The sequence below is a fragment of the Lytechinus pictus genome, chromosome 14 (genome assembly GCF_037042905.1).
Source record: "Lytechinus pictus isolate F3 Inbred chromosome 14, Lp3.0, whole genome shotgun sequence".
Classification (NCBI taxonomy): Eukaryota; Metazoa; Echinodermata; class Echinoidea; order Temnopleuroida; family Toxopneustidae; genus Lytechinus; species Lytechinus pictus.
The window spans coordinates 20,896,322-20,915,130 of NC_087258.1; the positions used below are offsets into that span (position 1 = coordinate 20,896,322).

General features: G+C 35.0%; 1 pseudogene; it reads left to right on the forward strand.

The window, feature by feature from the left end:
• Nucleotides 1–2,097: 2,097 nt before the first annotated feature.
• On the forward strand, nucleotides 2,098–15,960 carry LOC135156631 (uncharacterized; annotated as a pseudogene).
• Nucleotides 15,961–18,809: the final 2,849 nt, after the last annotated feature.

Here is an 18,809-nt window from a genome sequence, read left to right on the forward strand (position 1 = left end):
TAAGATAAGGAAGAACTCTTGGGGGACACTGATTTATAAATAATTATTAAAAATGGGTCATGTACGAACACCCAGAGGGAGAAAGGAAAGAAATAGAATGGGAGAGAGAGAGAGAGAGGGGGGGGGGGGTGAAAGAAAGGGAGAAAGAATTAAAGAAAAAAGGTAAGAAATTAGAAAAATAATGGAGCAAAAATTAAAAGAAGAGTAGGAAAAAAACATCACAACAATAATATCGGTTTTTCGAAATAATTTTCAAGAAAGTAAGACTGGTTTCAAAACTGTGTATGATGGCGCTATTCCAACTTCTTAAACGGCGGCATTACTTCGGGTACACTATGTGCGTAATATGTTCTTGGTGATTTAAGTTTTTTTTTTCATCATGGAATCGTATTAAGATAATTGACAATAAATCACAATTACTCGGATACTGATAGGGCCTACTATAGCAACAGTTAAGTAGTGATTCTATTCATCTCTTGACCATGTTAATGAGAATCTTTGTCATTTATCTTGACAATGTTACAGTGAAGCTCCAAAGTCAGTGAATCCTACCAAAAATAAACATGAAATGTATTTAGAATGTTCAAGTCCTGCCATTTCTTTTAGATATCTAATAATGAATTAATTTGATAAACTTTCAAATTCAATAAAGTTTGTTTCTCTGGGCTCGCTGCGTATTGTAGTGTTGTTGTCTATTTTCAACACTCGGCATGAAGAAATGCATTTTGTGGTGGGGTTCACTAACCTTTGAGAAGGAATAGTGGACAAGGAACGGGAGCCACTTTTACTAAGGTATTAAGAAATAAAGCTAGAAAAATATACAAAGAAAGTACTACCCCCCCCCCCCCGAACGGACATAGCAAAAACTTTAAAAGGAAAGAAGGAACAACCATGAGTGACAACAATAAACATTGAGAAAAATATCTTTCCTATAATAAAACAGAATGAAAAAAAAGAAAAATACACAAACAAAGACAAATAAACACAGAAAGAAATAAAAAGGTGGAGAGAGTGGGGGAGGGGGTGAGGGGGTGGGAGTTGGGAGAGAATATGAGAAGAGTGGATCAGGAGTACATGAGATGAAACCCGAGCGAGAATCAGAGATGAGAGAAAGATACTATTTTTTAAAAATAGAATCACATTAAAAACATTACTGACTGATTTTCTTTTACTCAAACAATTAAAAAAAAAAGAGAGCATAAAACCACAATGTCACAAAACAATATCAACATATAGACTCAGAACTTTCCTTTAAAGATTTTTGTTCTTGTTACCGAATAAAGATCTCTCAAAATATGGAACATTTGGTCAGGTACCACAACAGAATCTCTTCTTGATAGAGAAATAGAGATGCATTACAATATTGAAAATATCAAATCATCCATGCTGAGATTTTTACACAAGAAGACAAAAATTGTGGAAAAATTACCTACTTTTTTACATAATCAGATATCTAAATGATGAAAACAGATTCTGTCTGTATGGAAAATTGGAACATTGAAGTCAGGTAACCTAATGAAATATTTTCTTGATAGAGAAAAAGAGATGCATAAAACATTGGAAATATCAAACCATACATTCTGGGATTTATGCATATGAAGGGAAAAACACGGAAAATTGACTCTTTTGTTTTTTGCATAATAATATCTGTAAATGAGTTACACTGGAAAGGCATACTCTCTTTTAATAAAGGAAAATTCGAAAATTCAAGTAAGGTAGCAGAATAAAATATCTTCTTGATAGAGAAATAGACTTGCATGCATACAATATGAAAGATAAAATCATCCATTGTGGGGATTTTGCACATGAAGACAAAATGCCTAATTTGATAATGACACCCCCTCTATCGATGAATAAATACATAACACGCAGTCAAGTTCAAAGGTAGGTGGGAATACCCAGTTCTATTGTTATAGGATGTTCAAAGTGGGTGTGTTTGACTTGTAGTTGAATTTGTATTGAAGTACAGCAATAGTATTAAGCTGAACCATTGCGTTGTATCACGAACTTGACGTTTCAATATACATAAGTCCTGATAGACATATATGTTTTATATTCGTTGGAATTTAGATCTCGTGTTTGTAAATTAATTTAGCGATGGCTGAGAAGTGTGGATCATCAAGCTCTTCACCGAACCTGATTTGTCCATTATGTCTTGATATATTTGTCGAGGCGACAATCTTAACTTCATGTGGACACACATTTTGTAGGCGATGTCTCAAGAAATACGACCTACAGTGTAACCCACCAGGACCTTGATCACATGGTCTGTCCTCTCTGCAGGGAGATCACCAAGTTGTCCACCAGCCGTGTCGATGATCTCCGCCTCAATGTCTCCATCAACGGATGCGTAGACGATTACCACGCCAAGTGTGGAGGGATGAATGCTGTCCTCGAGATGTGTCAGAAATGCACCACTTGCAAGTCTCTGAAAGACGCTGTATCATTCTGCAGAACATGTAGTTGTTATATGTGTGATGAGTGCTTACATTGCCATCAACATCTTACCATGTTCTTTGACGGTCATGAGATCGTATCCATGGATGATGTCACCGAAGGGAAGGTCAGCATTGGTCATTTATTCGAGAAGTGCTCCATCCACAAACAAGAGAACAAGGACATGTTTTGTGAGGATTGTAAGGTCCATGTCTCTCACAAGTGCGTACTCGTTGATCATCAATATCACAAAATCAAGAACCAGGTTAACTTTGAGCAGGAGTTGCGACAGAAGGTAAATTTATTCATAATTATCACAGTAAAAACGCTATTTAAAAATACATATAATGCTGTTTACTATTGAATCTTTAATTAAAAAGTTTAAGAAATTTCTTTGAAAATCAAATAGTAAAAATCAAACAGTGATTTTGGGAGTTTGAAAACTTGTTTGAAATATTTTTTTAAAAATGCTGTTAAACAGTCTCTTATGAAAAGTAAACAGCATTTTAAACATAAATTCAATATAACGATGTTTTCTATTTAAACCTTACATTGACAATTATAAGCTAAAATCAAACTTTCCTGTCTAAGAGTTTAAAGACTTGTTAAAACTTTGAACTACTGCGGTAAGGTTAAACAGCGTTCCATATACATTTTTAACAGCATTTTCACTGCGTACGGTAGGTAGGTTAGCATGGTTAGACACTGATACAGATATTGAGGTTGATCATTGATGTCGATAAGAACAAACATCAATGATCATTACAGTTTTTGATGATTATTAGTCTTGCTTATAAACATGTTGATTTGAATCAAGAGAGAAAAATCGGACAAGCATAATGCTGAAAATCTCATCAAAATCGGATGTAAAATGAGAAAGGTATGACATCTTAACTTTCGCTTATTTTTCACAAAATAATAATGTATACACAATTTAGTCATATGCAAAAGAGATGTCCCTCACTCACTATTTCTTTTTTTATTGAATTATACAATATTTCAATATTTACATGTTTAACAATAAGACCAACTTGACTATCCCATAAAGTGTTAAGCAGTGGTCATTACACATGTTCAGGTAGAAGTAAAACTTTATTTCACAGGCAAATGAGAAAAATTTAAATATTTAATATTTCTTATAATAAAAAAAAACAAAAGAAATAGTGATTGGGTGATGTCACCAGTCCTCTCATTTGCATACCGACCAGGATCGGCATATAACTGTTTTGTGAAATTAAGCGAAATTTAAAAATGTCATAATTTTCTTATTTTACATCAAATTTTGATAAAATGTTAAGTGTTATGCGTGTTAGATTTTTCTCTTTTTATCAATATTAACATTTTGTTGGGGTGGACTTGTCCTTTAAATATTAAGGGTGATCAATGATGTCGGAAAGAGTAAACAACAATGATTATTACAGTTTTTGTAGCGATTTAGTAATGATTATGATAGTGGTGACGATAATGATAATAACTGGACTTTACTACTACTACTACTACTACTACTACTACTACTACTACTACTACTACTACTACTACTACTACTACTATTATTACTACTACTACTACTACTGCTTCTACTACTACTACTTCTACTACTACTACTGCTGCTGCTGCTGCTGCTGCTACTACTACTACTACTACTACTACTACTACTACTACTACTACTACCACCACCACCACCACCACTACTACTACTACTACTACTACCACCACCACCACCACCACCACCACCACCACCACCACTACTACTACTACTACTACTACTACTACTACTACTACTACTACTATTACTAGTAATACCACCACTACTACCACTACTACAACTACTGCCACTACTACTACTACTACTACTACTACTACTACTACTACTACTACTACTACCATTACTACTACTACTACTACTACTACTACTACTACTTCTATTACTACTACTACTGCTGCTGCTGCTGCTACTACTACTACTACTATTACCACTACTACCACTATACTCCTACTACTACTACTACTACTACTACTACTACTACTACTACTACTACTACTACTACTACTACTACCACCACCACCACCACCACCACCACTACTACTACTACTACTATTACTACTACCACCACCACCACCACCACTACTACTACTACTAATACAACTACTACTACTACTACTACTACTACTACTACTACTACTACTATACTAGTAATACCACCACTACTACCACTACTACCACTACTGCCACCACTACTACTACTACTACTACTACTACTACTACTACTACTACTACTACTACTACTACCATTACTACTACTACTACTACTACTACTACTACTACTGCTGTTGCTGCTGCTGCTGCTGCTGCTACTACTACTACTACTACTACTACTACTACTACTACCACTACTACTCCTACTACTACTACTACTACTACTACTACTACTACTTCTACTACTACTGCTGCTGCTGCTGCTGCTGCTGCTACTACTACTACTACTACTACTACTACTACTACCACTACTACTCCTCCTACTACTACTACTACTACTACTACTACTACTACTACTACTACTACTACTACTACTACTAAATACCACCACTACTACCACTACTACCACTACTGCCACCACTATTACTACTATTACTACAACTACTACTACTACTACTACTACTACTACTACTACTACTACTACTACTACCATTACTACTACCATTACTACTTCTACTACTACTACTACTGCTGCTGCTGCTGCTGCTACTATTACTACTACTGCTGCTGCTGCTGCTACTACTACTACTACTACTACTACTACTAATGATAATAATAATAATAATAATAATAATACTACTACCACTACTACTCCTACTACTACTACTAATACTACTACTACTACTACCACTACTACTACCACTACTACTACTACTACTACTACTACTACTACTACTACTACTACGACTACTACCACTACCACTACTACTACTACTACTACTACTACTACTACTACTACTACTACTACTACTACTACTAGTAATACCACCATTACTACCACTACTACCTCTACTGCCACCACTACTACCCACTACTACTACTACTACTACTACTACTACTACTACTACTACTACTACTACCACCACCACCACTACTACCACTACTACTACCACTACTCCCACTACTACTACCACGACTACCACCCCTCTCTTTCTCTTTTTATCAATATTAACATTTTGTTGGGGTGGACTTGTCCTTTAAATATTAAGGGTGATCAAAGATTTCGGAAAGAGTAAACAACAATGATTATTACAGTTTTGGTAGCGATTTGGTAATGATTATGATAGTGGTGACGATAATTCCCGGGGGGGGGGGGCACTCAGTATATATTGCATAGTGGGTATGTGCCGCGGAGGGGACCCCCATTTTTACACTCAAATTTCCGTTCCGAGGCATAGCATTTTTGTCTTATTGAAAAAAAGAACAAAGAAAGCCGCTCCAGAGCATAGCATTTTCTTCTTCTCGAGAAAAAAAGAAGAAAAAAAAAAATCCGCTCCAGGGCTTCGCATATTTTCCGTTACGCCGTTCCGGTCGCAATTTTGGTGAAAAGCGGCCGCAGCTCGCTGTCCGACCATCGCCTCTGCGCTAACGCGCCCGTCAGTCGTGCCGCCGGGCTAGCTGCATGTACGTTCCATAGGGATGCATACGCACTCGCACGCAGGCGACCCGTTCCAAGGACCCCCGTTTTCACAAACATTTGTAGTTCCGAAGCCCGTTCCGAGGACCCTCCTTTTTACAATGAGCCCGCTCCAAGGCCCCCGTTTTTTGTCTCGCCCGCGGCACACCCCTACCACTTTTTTGGTCGAGTGCCCCCCCCCCGGGCGATAATGATAATAACTGGAGTTTACTACTACTACTACTACTACTACTACTACTACTACTACTACTACTACTACTACTACTACTACTACTGCTGCTGCTGCTGCTACTACTACTACTACTACTACTACTACTACTTCTACTACTACTTCTACTACCATTACTACTACTACTACTACTACTTCTACTACTACTACTGCTGCTGCTGCTACATGTACTACTACTACTACTACTACTACTACTACTATTACCACTACTACCACTATACTCCTACTACTACTACTACTATTACTACTACTACTACTACTACTACTACTACTACTACTACTACTACTACTACTACCACCACTACTACTACTACTACTACCACCACCACTACTACTACTACTACTACTACTACTACTACTGTGTGTTGCTAAACTTCGAGTCTCGAGTTTCGAGTCTCGAGTTTCTAGTTTCGAGTTTCGAGTCTCGAGTTTCGAGTTTCGAGTCTCGAGTTTCCAAAATTTCATTGGAATCGGTCATTACAGACCCTCGCTTTTGATTGCTTTGAAGCCGCTGTTATCCACATATTAGCGAAATCATGCATGTAAAACACTTTTACTCTGGTGCCGCTAAAATCTTCTAAGGACATAAAAGGAAATGAAGTTGACACGTTGCAAGCTTGTAATTTCCATTGAGGCAAAATTTGTTTTATCTTTTTTCAGGTAATCGAAGCGAGCTATGCAGTGGAAAACGATTTAAATTCTCGATTGCATGGACGAATATAAAAAGATATGCAGTTCAAGGCTAGAGAGTACAAGTATGCAGCCTCCCGCGATTAATATATAAATTATAGCTAAAAACACTATGAATAAATATTATTTAACAAATGCTCTATAATGACATAAACATATATCGTTAAATACACATTTCAACGATTAGTAGGAAAACTCATTTTGATGGCTTTGTAAAAACAATTTCAAGGCCTATCTACTACTATTAACAAAATATCATAATTCGGATGAGAAAGGTGAGACTTGAATTCATCAAAAATTCGAGTTAAAAGCGCTGCCCTTTAATACTAATGGTAGGAACAATAAATTTGTTTGATTTATAAATATAATGTCAAAGCCTATCTACTACTATAAACAAAATATCATAATTCGGATGAGAAAGGTGAGACTCGAATTCATCAAAAATTCGAGTTAAAAGCGCTGCCCTTTAATACTAATGGTAGGAACAATAAATTTGTTTGATTTATAAATATAATGTCAAAGCCTATCTACTACTATAAACAAAATATTATAATTCGGATGAGAAAGGCGAGACTCGAATTTTTCCGAAATTCGAGTTAAAAGCGCTGTCCTTTAATACTAATAGTAGGAGCAATAAATTTGATTAATTTGTAAATAGAGTGTCAAGGCCTATCTACTTCTATTAAAAAAATATTATGATTCGAATGAGAAAGGCGAGACTGGAATTTTTATAATATTTTGTTAATAGAAGTAGATAGGCCTTTACATTATATTTACAAATCAATCAAATGTATTGCTCCCCTACTATTACTATTAAAGGACAGCGCTTTTAACTCGAATTTTTGAAGAAATACGAGTCTCGCCTTTCTCATCCGAATTATAATATTTTGTTTATAGTAGTAGATAGGCTTTGACATTCTATTTATAAATCAATCAAATTTATTGCTCCTACTATTAGTATTAAAGGACATCACTTTAAACTCGAATTTTGGAAAAATTCGAGTCTCGCCTTTCTCATCCGAATTATAATATTTTGTTAATAGTAGTAGATAGGCCTTGACATTCTATTCATAAATCAATCAAATTTATTGCTCCTACTATTAGTATTAAAGGACAGCGCTTTTAACTCGAATTTTGGAAAAATTCGAGTCTCGCCTTTCTCATCCGAATTATAATATTTTGTTTATAGTAGTAGATAGGCTTTGACATTCTATTTATAAATCAATCAAATTTATTGTTCCTACCATTAGTATTAAAGGGCAGCGCTTTTAACTCGAATTTTGGAAAAATTCGAGTCTCGCCTTTTTCATCCGAATTATAATATGTTGTTAATAGTAGTAGATAGGCCTTGAAATTGTTTTTACAAAGCCATCAAAATGATTTTTCCTATAAATGGTGGAAATGTGTATTTAACGATTTTTGTTTATGTCATTATAGAGCCTTTTTAAAATTAGATTTATTCATAGTGTTTTTAGCTATAATTTCTATATTAATCATGGGAGGCTACATACTTGTACTCTCTAGCCTTGAACTGCATATCTTTTTATAATCGTCCAAACGAGAATTTAAATCGTTTTCTACTGCATAGCTCGCTTCGAGTACCTGAAAAACAGATAAAGCATATTTTGCCTTAATGAAATTACAATCTTGCAACGTGTCAACTTTATTTCCTTTTATGTCCTTAGAAGATTTTAGCGGCACCAGAGTAAAAGTGTTTTACGTGCTCGATTTCGCTAATATGTGGATAATAGCGTCTTAAAAGCAATTAAAGCGAGGGTCTTTAATGACCAATTCCAATGAAATTTTGGAAACTCGAGACTCAAAACTCGAGACTCGAAACTCGAGACTCGAAACTCGAAACTCGATACTCGAGACTCGAAACTCGATACTCGAGACTCGAAACTCGATACTCGAAACTCGAAACTCGAGACTCGAAGTTTAGCAACACACACACTACTACTACTACAACTACTACTACTATTGCTGCTGCTGCTGCTGCTGGTACTACTACTACTACTACTACTACTACTACTACTGCTGCTGCTACTACTACTACTACTAATATACTACTACTACTACTACTACTACTTCTTCTACTACTACTACTACTACTACTACTACTACTACTACTACCATTACTACTACTACTATTACTACTTCTGCTACTACTAGTAGTAGTAGTACCACCATTACTACCACTACTACCTCTACTGCCACCACTACTACTACTACTACTACCACCACCACCACTACTACCACGACTACCACCCCTACTACTACTACTACTATTACAACTACTGGATGCTGATGAATGCACAATAATAATGATGCTTTTAATTTGTAATACCATTATCAATGTTATAGATATTGTTGCATCTAATTCATTTGTTTTTTATTCTTAATGTTGAATTACAATGACGATTATAATCATTATTGTCACAATTTGAAATGAAATTTTGTTTTTATAAATGTTTGTGGTCTCTTTCAAGCTTATTCAGATTATCGTATGTCATTATTTTTAAAGGTCAAATCCACCTCAGAAAAATATTGATTTGAATCAATATAGCAAAACCAGACAAGCATAATGCCGAAAGTTCCACCAAAATCGGATGTGAAATAAGAAAGTTATGACATTTTGAAGATTTGTTTATTTTTACAAAATAGTTATATGCACACTTTAATTAGTCACGTGCAAAATTAATAAGAAAATCGATGATGTCCATCGGTCACTATTTCTTGTGTGTTTTTTTTTAATTGTTTTACCTATACAATATTTCAATTTTTACAGATTTGAAAATAAGGACAAACTTGACTGAGCCATAAAATGTTAAACAATGGTAATTCCACATGTTCAGGGAGAAATAAAACTTTGTTTCACAGAACAGAGGGGAGAAAATTAAAATATTTCATATTTGATGTAATAAAATACAAAAGAAGAAGTGAGTGAGTGATATACCATCAGTTCCCTCATTTGCATACCAACCGGTATGTGCATATAACTGTTTTATAAAATTAAGCGAAACTTAAAAATGTCACAACTTATTTTACATCCGAATGTGATAAAAAATTGCAGCGTTATCCTTGTTGGATTTTGCTCTTTTTATTAAAACCAACTGTTTGTTGGGGTGGACTTGTCCTTTAATGATATTTGTTATTTTCACCTTAATTCAATATTTCCAAATTCGTTGTTTTTATTTATCACACTTTCAATTCGTAGGTGAAGGACCTTGCCCAGCGATGTGCCGACAAGAAAGCAGAGCTGGAGAAGAACATTCAGAACATAGAAATACAACGTCATGAGGTACACACTGCAGTGCAGACACTTCTAGATGATGTCAAGCAAGCCTACATCATCAAGGCCAAGGAGCTGGAAGAAAATCTTCGAAATCTCACCGAGCAAATACATGCCTTAAAGCATAGTTTTGATGACGACCTCGACGTCTTGAAGTCAAAATATCGACAGAGAATCAAGAGTATTTGTAGTTCAATAACACTGGTAGATAATGACAGACTGGGTCATCTTGAGACAGACACTCTATCTGCTCATATCTTGCTCTGTAAGGAGCTGGATGCCATGCTGAAGGAGGTTACTGATCGCACTTCTGTGGAAGCTATTAGGAAGAAGGCACAGGAGAAGAGGTTCAAACCAGCAGATTATACTCGTCTTGACCTCGGGAGAATATCAGAATTTACTGATCATCCATCTAAGGCAGCCATAACGAAGAAAGCACAAGAGAAGAGGTTCAAACCAGCAGACGATACTCGTCTTGACCTCGGGAGCATCTTAGGATCAGATCCCAAGATGGAAGTCATTCAGTGTGTTGATCTACGGGGAGTGATGTATGGTATGGCACAGCACTCCAATAGCACTGTCGCTATCGGGTATGGGGATTATGCACGAGGTATTGATATCATTGATTCAAATGGTGGGAAGCAGCAGTATAGAAACACACCTTTAAGTGGCATGAGATGTAGTGATCTGGTGTTGCAACGGGACGGGACGCTATGCATGTCTACTGGTAAAACAGAAGCCCACATCTACTCTCCCCTTGGCTCCAGGAAAGCTACAATCCACGTGAGAGACAATGGATATTATCTCGGAGTTAACAGGAGTCCAACAGATGAAATCATCATTACTAACTATGGAAAACAAGTCTATATCTATGACCCGACAGGATCCACTCTTAAACACACTGTTCAAACAAAGCACGATACGTGCCAGGCATCTATCACCAGGACGGGTTTGATCGTCACGAGTTCATGTTGGGAGGATCCAAGCGTGTTGACGGTCTATGACAGGGATGGGAATGCTGGTGAGTCTCTACAAGCTCCAGAGGATATCTACCTGTATGCTGCCGTGGATGAGCAGGACAGGGTGTATGTAGCGAGTGTTGATGAGGATAATAGTAGCGTTGTGATCAGGCTCTATGATCTTGATGGTCTGAACCTGAAGGAAAGAGTTGAATTCAATGCACTTAATATGACATTGGATATTAGTTGGTGTTACTTGGTTTCCCTCTCCCCAGACATGCTCGCCTTCGCTTGTGCTTATAAGTTATATTTCATCAAGGTATCACTGTAATCCAGATTGTCTCACACCATATAGCATCACAGTCCAATATTGTGTAACATGTATTCACCCAGTTACCCTGTTTTACCTCCATGCTTCAATATTCTATTGTTTATTCTAATTTCATGATATCTTATTCCAATGGTAGGATCCATCATGTGACATTCGTAGGAATACACAGACTAGTCACGCATGCTATAGAACTATCAGTAAAATTCCTTTAAAAATGGGTTCTCCTGGCTGAAAATAGTAAAATCAGAATATATATTATGATATACTCCATAGTATAAAATGGCAAAAACGCTGAAAATTTCATCAAAATCTGATAAAACAACTAATCAATATGTTAGTTTATCGATGTTCTGTGAAAACAGCTCTATTCATGCAATGGCCAGTGATAGGTGGGCTGATGATGTGTGGTCCCAACTTTCCCTTTTCTTATTTCATTAACGGACATCACAATGTATGTGTGTAAAATATGTTTCAACAATGATGATATTACCGTCAAAGCAGTAACCAATCTTATAACAGTGTCACCAAAGTAACGCAATGCTGATAAAATTTTCAGTTTTTTGTTTGTCACTCTCAGCCTGAGTACCCCTTCATTACTGTATTGATCTATATTTTGTAAATAATTTTGGGTGTATATATACAAAACATGTTGGTGAGGATTTTTATACTGGACTGTGGAGAAAGTGCGATTGGTTGGTTGTTAGTAATCAACCAGTGAACCGACGGCTTAAGGTCCTCTCCGAGGGACCTGATAATAATATCGTATAAAAGGGCACTAGCGCTCTGACTTGTCATCTAACCCACTCCACCGGATTGAGAGACCAACATAGGCCAACGATTTCATGTATGTGTGTTTGTAAGCAACCATATCCTTGAGGCATAGCCATGTATCTGATTCAAATTTGTTTTGTTCATATTCTCGTAGTTATCGTGTACAGTAATGTACAGTATATGGACATCAACATATTTCCTTAAAGCGTCGGATATTTAGTTCTCATGTCTATTTCATCAAATAATATGACTTCATAATTTAATAGGTTGTTAGGCGCAACGAACTTTTCTATTGAATTTGATCATTATAATGCATATGATGATGACCCCTTGTTATCTCCTACTAATAATGAATAATGCAATGTGAAGGTGTAATCACTTTGTAAATACAATGTGAACGTGTAATCACTTTGTAAAAAAGCTCCAAAATGACATACTGCTGTAAAAAAAAAAACGCTGTTTCAAATTGTAAGCACGTTGTTTAAGCCCATCACTCAAATAACTATCGTTTAAATTTTTTTAAAGAAGTTGTTTATAAAGTTTAAACAATTACATACAAATTTAAACAGCTTGTTGTTAGAGTGACAGACTTAAACAATGTACTTTTTTACTGCTTAGTGACTGTGTAAAATTTGTACATTTTGATTATGTTCACTCTCTGTTGTTTCATGTTATGGTTGGGTTGTTAAGTGGTTTTACTTGACTCGAACAACAGAGAGTAGTTAGATATTTTTTACAGGTAGGAAGGGTATTTTATTACTCAGCATGAGTGCGCCCTCTAACTGAATATACATTATAGGTTATCAGTTGAACAAATCACATAAACGGGATACTGTTACATGTGTCACATTGGCTGTTATTCTGATAGCGATGGTCAGGAAAAATGAATTTTAATGAATTAATCGATACATTGTATACATATATATATTTCATATTCTAATAGTTATCGTAGAATGTTCATATCCATTACCATATTTAAAAAAATGTTATTTATCAGTTAATGACTATTCAAGCGATGAGTCATAAATGTTTGGCTCAGCGAATTTTTCTGTTAGTTTTGGAATTTGATCATAAGCCTATATGAGATATGATAAGCTGTATATATGTGCCGTAATTGTTGGCATAGCGAACTTTTCTATTAGTTTCTGAATTTGATCATAAGCCTATATGAGATATGATAAGCTGTATATAAATATATAATCAATTGTTGGCATAGCGAACTTTTCTATTAGTTTCTGAATTTGATCATAAGCCTATATGAGATATGATAAGCTATAAATCTATGTAGAGTATATTCTGTTGTCTCCTATGAAGAAGATCAAAATATAAAATCACTTTGCTTAACATAAAATTTGTACATTTTCATGTTCACACTATGTCACATTATGTTTTTTTTCCAATATGAACATGATGATATCAAAATATCAGTCACGATTTATTATTCACTTTAAATTGAAATCGAAACTTTATTTACCAAAATCTTCATAAAAACATACAAATCAAGAAATATGGATATTTCAAATAAAATACATTTTAACATACAATGTAAGAAAGAATATTTGAGAATAGTCGAAGGATCACAGAAAGTAACGAAGAACTTTTAAATTAATTATCATGAAATTAACACAAAACAACACAATAAAAACAAATGAAGTCTGGAAATACAGAACAAACAAACATAACATGAATATAATTGATTCTATATCAGTATACTATTAGTAATATAATTTCTGCATTAAATAGATTTTCAAATGTCTTTTAAGGCTTTGTACAGTTTTGCACTGTTTGATATTTTGAGGGAGCTTATTCCAAATAATGGGACCCCTACATGTATATAAATACAAATATTGTTTGAGAAAGAATAATGACCATATATTGCACGAGTATCAGCTAAATTTCTAGTATTATGTTTATCTATGTTGGTTTGAAAGAAATATCAAAATTATTAGGCAAAAGGTTGTTACAATAGGAATGCATAAAAACAGATAATTGAACATTATGTAGTAAGGAAATTTGGAGAATATTTAATCTTGAGATAAATGATATAAAACTGAATATATGCTCAACTCTATGATGCCCTCCTCTCCTGTAATGTCTGAAGACTTGCTTAAATTGTGTATATATATGCCAAAAATTCACATTTCAGAAAAGGTGTCAAATTTATATTTCTAAGTATAAATACGTTTTTTTTTGTCTCGGCTGCATAGCAGAGCGAGACTATAAGCGCCGCTTTTCCGACGGCGACGGCGGCGTCGTCAACATTGAAATCTTAACCAAAGTTTAGTTTTGTGAATGCCATCATTACTTAGAAAGTATATTGACCTAGTTCATGAAACTTGGACATATAGGGGTAATCAAGTGTTACTGAATATCCTGCCCGAGTTTCAAGTCACATGATCAAGGTCAAAGGTCATATAGGGTCAATAAACTAAACCATGTTGGGTGAATCAATATCGAAATCTTAACCAAGGTTAAGTTTTTGAAATGTTGTCATAACTTCAAAAGTATATGGACCTAGTTCTTAGACGCAAGGGTAATAGTGTATCACTGAATGTCCTTCCTGAGTTTCATGTCACATGATTAAGGTCAAAGGTCACTTAGGGTCAACAAAGTTTGGCCATGTTGGGGTTATTTGAGGAATTGTCATCATAACTTTATAAGTTTATGAATCCAGTTCATGAAACTTTAACATAAGAGCAACCATGTATCCCTGAATATCATGTGCAAGTTTCGGGTCACATGACCAAGGTCAAAGGTCACTGAACTGAATAGGGTCAATGAACTTTGACTATATTGGGGGTATTGGAGGAATTGTCATCATAAATTTTTTTTTATGGATCTAGTTCATGAAACTTAGCCATAAGAACAATCAAGTATCCTTATACATCCTGTGCTATTTTCAGGTCACATGACCAAGGTCAAAGGTCATTTAGCGTCAACAAACTTTGGTAATGTTGGGGTTATTTGTGGAATTGTCATCATAACTTTAAAAGTCTATGGATTTAGTTCTTGAAACTTGGACATAAGAGCACCAATGTATCCCTGAATACCCTGTGTGTGTTTCAGGAACATGGCCAAGGTCAAAGGTCATTTAAAGGTCAATGAACTCTGGCCGTGTTGGGAGTATGTGTTGAATTGGCATCATAACTTAGGAAGTTTATGGTACTTGCTCATGAAACGTCGACATAAGGGTAATCAAGTATGAATGATAGTTTTGCACAATCCTTAGGTCACATGATCATGGTCAAAGGTCATTTTGGGTCAATGAACATAATATTTTATTATCTTATTAGTCTTTTCTTCTGTGAAAAATTATTCATTAGCTGTTTTTCAAAGGAAGCACTGTTGCTATGAATCGCGTAATGCAGGCGAGACTGCCAGAGGCGTTCCACTTGACAATGGTTGGCATTATAACGTTCTCCCCATCAGGTGACACCAGTTATTTTATTTTTATTTGCTCATGCCTGATCAAACACTGATGATTCATATCCATGGTATAAACATTGGTTTGTGTGAAAGGCATTTGCTAACATTGTATTGACTTAAAAAAAAAAATATCTGAGCTGCGAGGTCCCACTTATCACCTGTGTCTCTGATATGTTACAAAAATTAAGCCCCCCCCCCAAAAAAAAAAAAAAAAAAAAAAAAAAAAGTAAATAAATAATTTTAAAAAATAAATAAATAAAGATAAATAGCGTCCGAAAATCATTATTTTGTGCTTCAAACAAGTGAAATATAAAGTGAACGGAAACACCATTTTAGTTTCATCACATACACTTATGTGTTCTACTATTATCGGTACGATAGAAATTTCACAAAATCTTCGATTTTAATGTATCAAAAGCGTTTCTTTCGATTTGTTTGTTGGTTTCAGAGTTGTTAAGTTGGTAGAAAGGCATCCATGTATATATTTCATCTTTATTTTTAATAACATGTTTATAATGTTAACTTATGCCTTTAAAATTAAGGAATCGGGCACAATGAGAGCAGCAGTCTAAATTGAAAATCCCCAAATGAAATGATACGCTCATTGCATTTCTTAGTAACTTGCTTTGCATCACTTTATTGTGCGAAAAGCAATAAAGGAACAATATAAGAATGACAATACATATACATTTTCAGAACAGAAGAGAGCCCAGGACATGGTCACGTTACTGAGACAAGCATTTTTTTATTATGACTGTATAATACCTGTTTTCGCTTAGCTGAATAGCATTGATTGTGTTGATTGGGGAAGGGATTCGAGTATGAATCTGAAAACGGATCGAGAAAATAAAGTAATATTCATTATGCAAGAGGAAATTATTAAGCATGCTTTGATAAAAAGATCCCTTTTAAGCAAAAATTCACAACAATCATACATGGTCGCATGCACCATTAAAAGTTGAATATTCATGTATTTCCTCGGAATTATTTTACACCTCATCTGCAGAAAACGTATATTTTGGGGGTATGTTTAAAACTTTGCAAAAGTAGGTGACATTTTAATAGAACTTTCATTTTGGTTCCATACTGCATTTCCTGCATGAAATTAAAGGATCACTCTTGTACGTATCTGTCCTAAATGAGCTTTTCTTCTGTGTAAATATTTTTGGAGGGGAAATACATGCAGTCGAGTTATTCTTTGAATTGGCAATTTAGTCTTTCAACGTTATTATGTATATATGTCACATAAGTATGTGTCATGTACATATATTTTATTTTTAGAATGATTTTATTTATTAATGGGTAAAGAGGGGCTTACGGTAAGTTATTCCCATGCTTTGTTTATCACGCGTTCATGTGTTATGCTTATTTTGCTTTTAAATGTATACCCAAATACGTTTTATTCATTTAGTCATGTATATTGTCACATTATTGCTCTCATTACTGTGATTATACCTCTATAGGAAGAACAGCATCATTATGAATGACTCTGAATAACATTCACATTTGTAATTCTTCATGTACACTCTATATTATCTTGGTGTTATTCTGATAATAAACCCAACCCAACCAAACCAAACAATAATGTAGAAATACTGATCAATCCGATATTACCACTACAATAGCTACAGCTGCATAATTGATATCATAAAGTCAAGTGATTTTATCATTTGTTTAGGAGAAGAGAGACAGTGAGAGAGCTTGCTAACAAAACGATTGATCAGTATTCATGTAAATCGCATACTTACGAAGTTTAAATTTATCATGTTGAATTGATTCTATTGATATCAAGATTTCATTAAATTCTGATTGTAATCAAATTCAATTGAGTTTGTTTCATCTTTAAATACGAACTCGTAGGTTTACGAAATGAAGAGAGAGAGAGAGAGAGAGAGGGGGGGTATATAAAGAAAGAGAGAGGGGGAGAGAGGAGAGAGAAAGTAAGTATATTGTATGGAAGTATTTATGAATGATATGGCATGTCTATGGAATCATAAAAACAGTAATACTTAAACAAATATACAAATATAGTACGCCTCTGTCAGTGTCTCGCCTACATTAGTACGCCGTTCAATATAGCACCATGCATGCTGACTTTGAAAACGACTATAGAATAATTATTCATAAAAACACCATTCATATGACAATAAAATGCTATGTTTATTGACCCAAATCGGACATCTGATTTTGATCATATCACCTAAGACTTGTGCAGGATGATCAGTGGTACTTGATAACCATTAATATGTCCACATTTAATGAAATATACCAATAAACTTTCATAGTTATGATGGCAAATCAACCAACGCCCCCAATATGGCCAGAGTTCATTGACCCTAAATGACCGTTGGCCTTGGTCATGTGACTTGAACCTCATGGAGGATGTTTACTGATACTAGGTAACTCTTATGGTCAAGTTTCAAGAATTAGATCCATAAACTTTTAAATGATGGCATTTCAACAAATACCCAAACATGGCCAATTTTCATTGACCCTAAATGACCTTTGACCCTGGTAATGTGACCTCAAACTCGGGCAGGATATTCAGTTATACTTGCTTTCCCTTTTGTTTAAGCTTCATTAACTTGGTTTATATACATGTACTTTTTAAGCTATGATGACATTTCAAAACTGTACCTTAAGTTAAGATTTTGATATTGATAATTTCGCTCTGCTATGCAGGCGAGGCAAAAAAAATAATATATAAAAAAGTTTGTCTCTTAGTTGACTAACCACTTGTATCATTCATTTCATGAGAGACATAATTGGAACTGTTTTTTATCTATAGCTAAATAGTACTAAATCATTCAGATGTCCTGGGCAGAATATGAAAATAAATTCAACAAAATTCATCTGTTAATGATTCAACCTTCTTCCCCTATGCTATCCCCATTGTTATGCACAATTAAGGCCTGGGACTGCATTGTTAGGCTCCAGTGCACTCTCCCTGGCTTAACAGGTGGAACATTTTTTAATTGGGTGTGTTGCCTTACCAAGCACT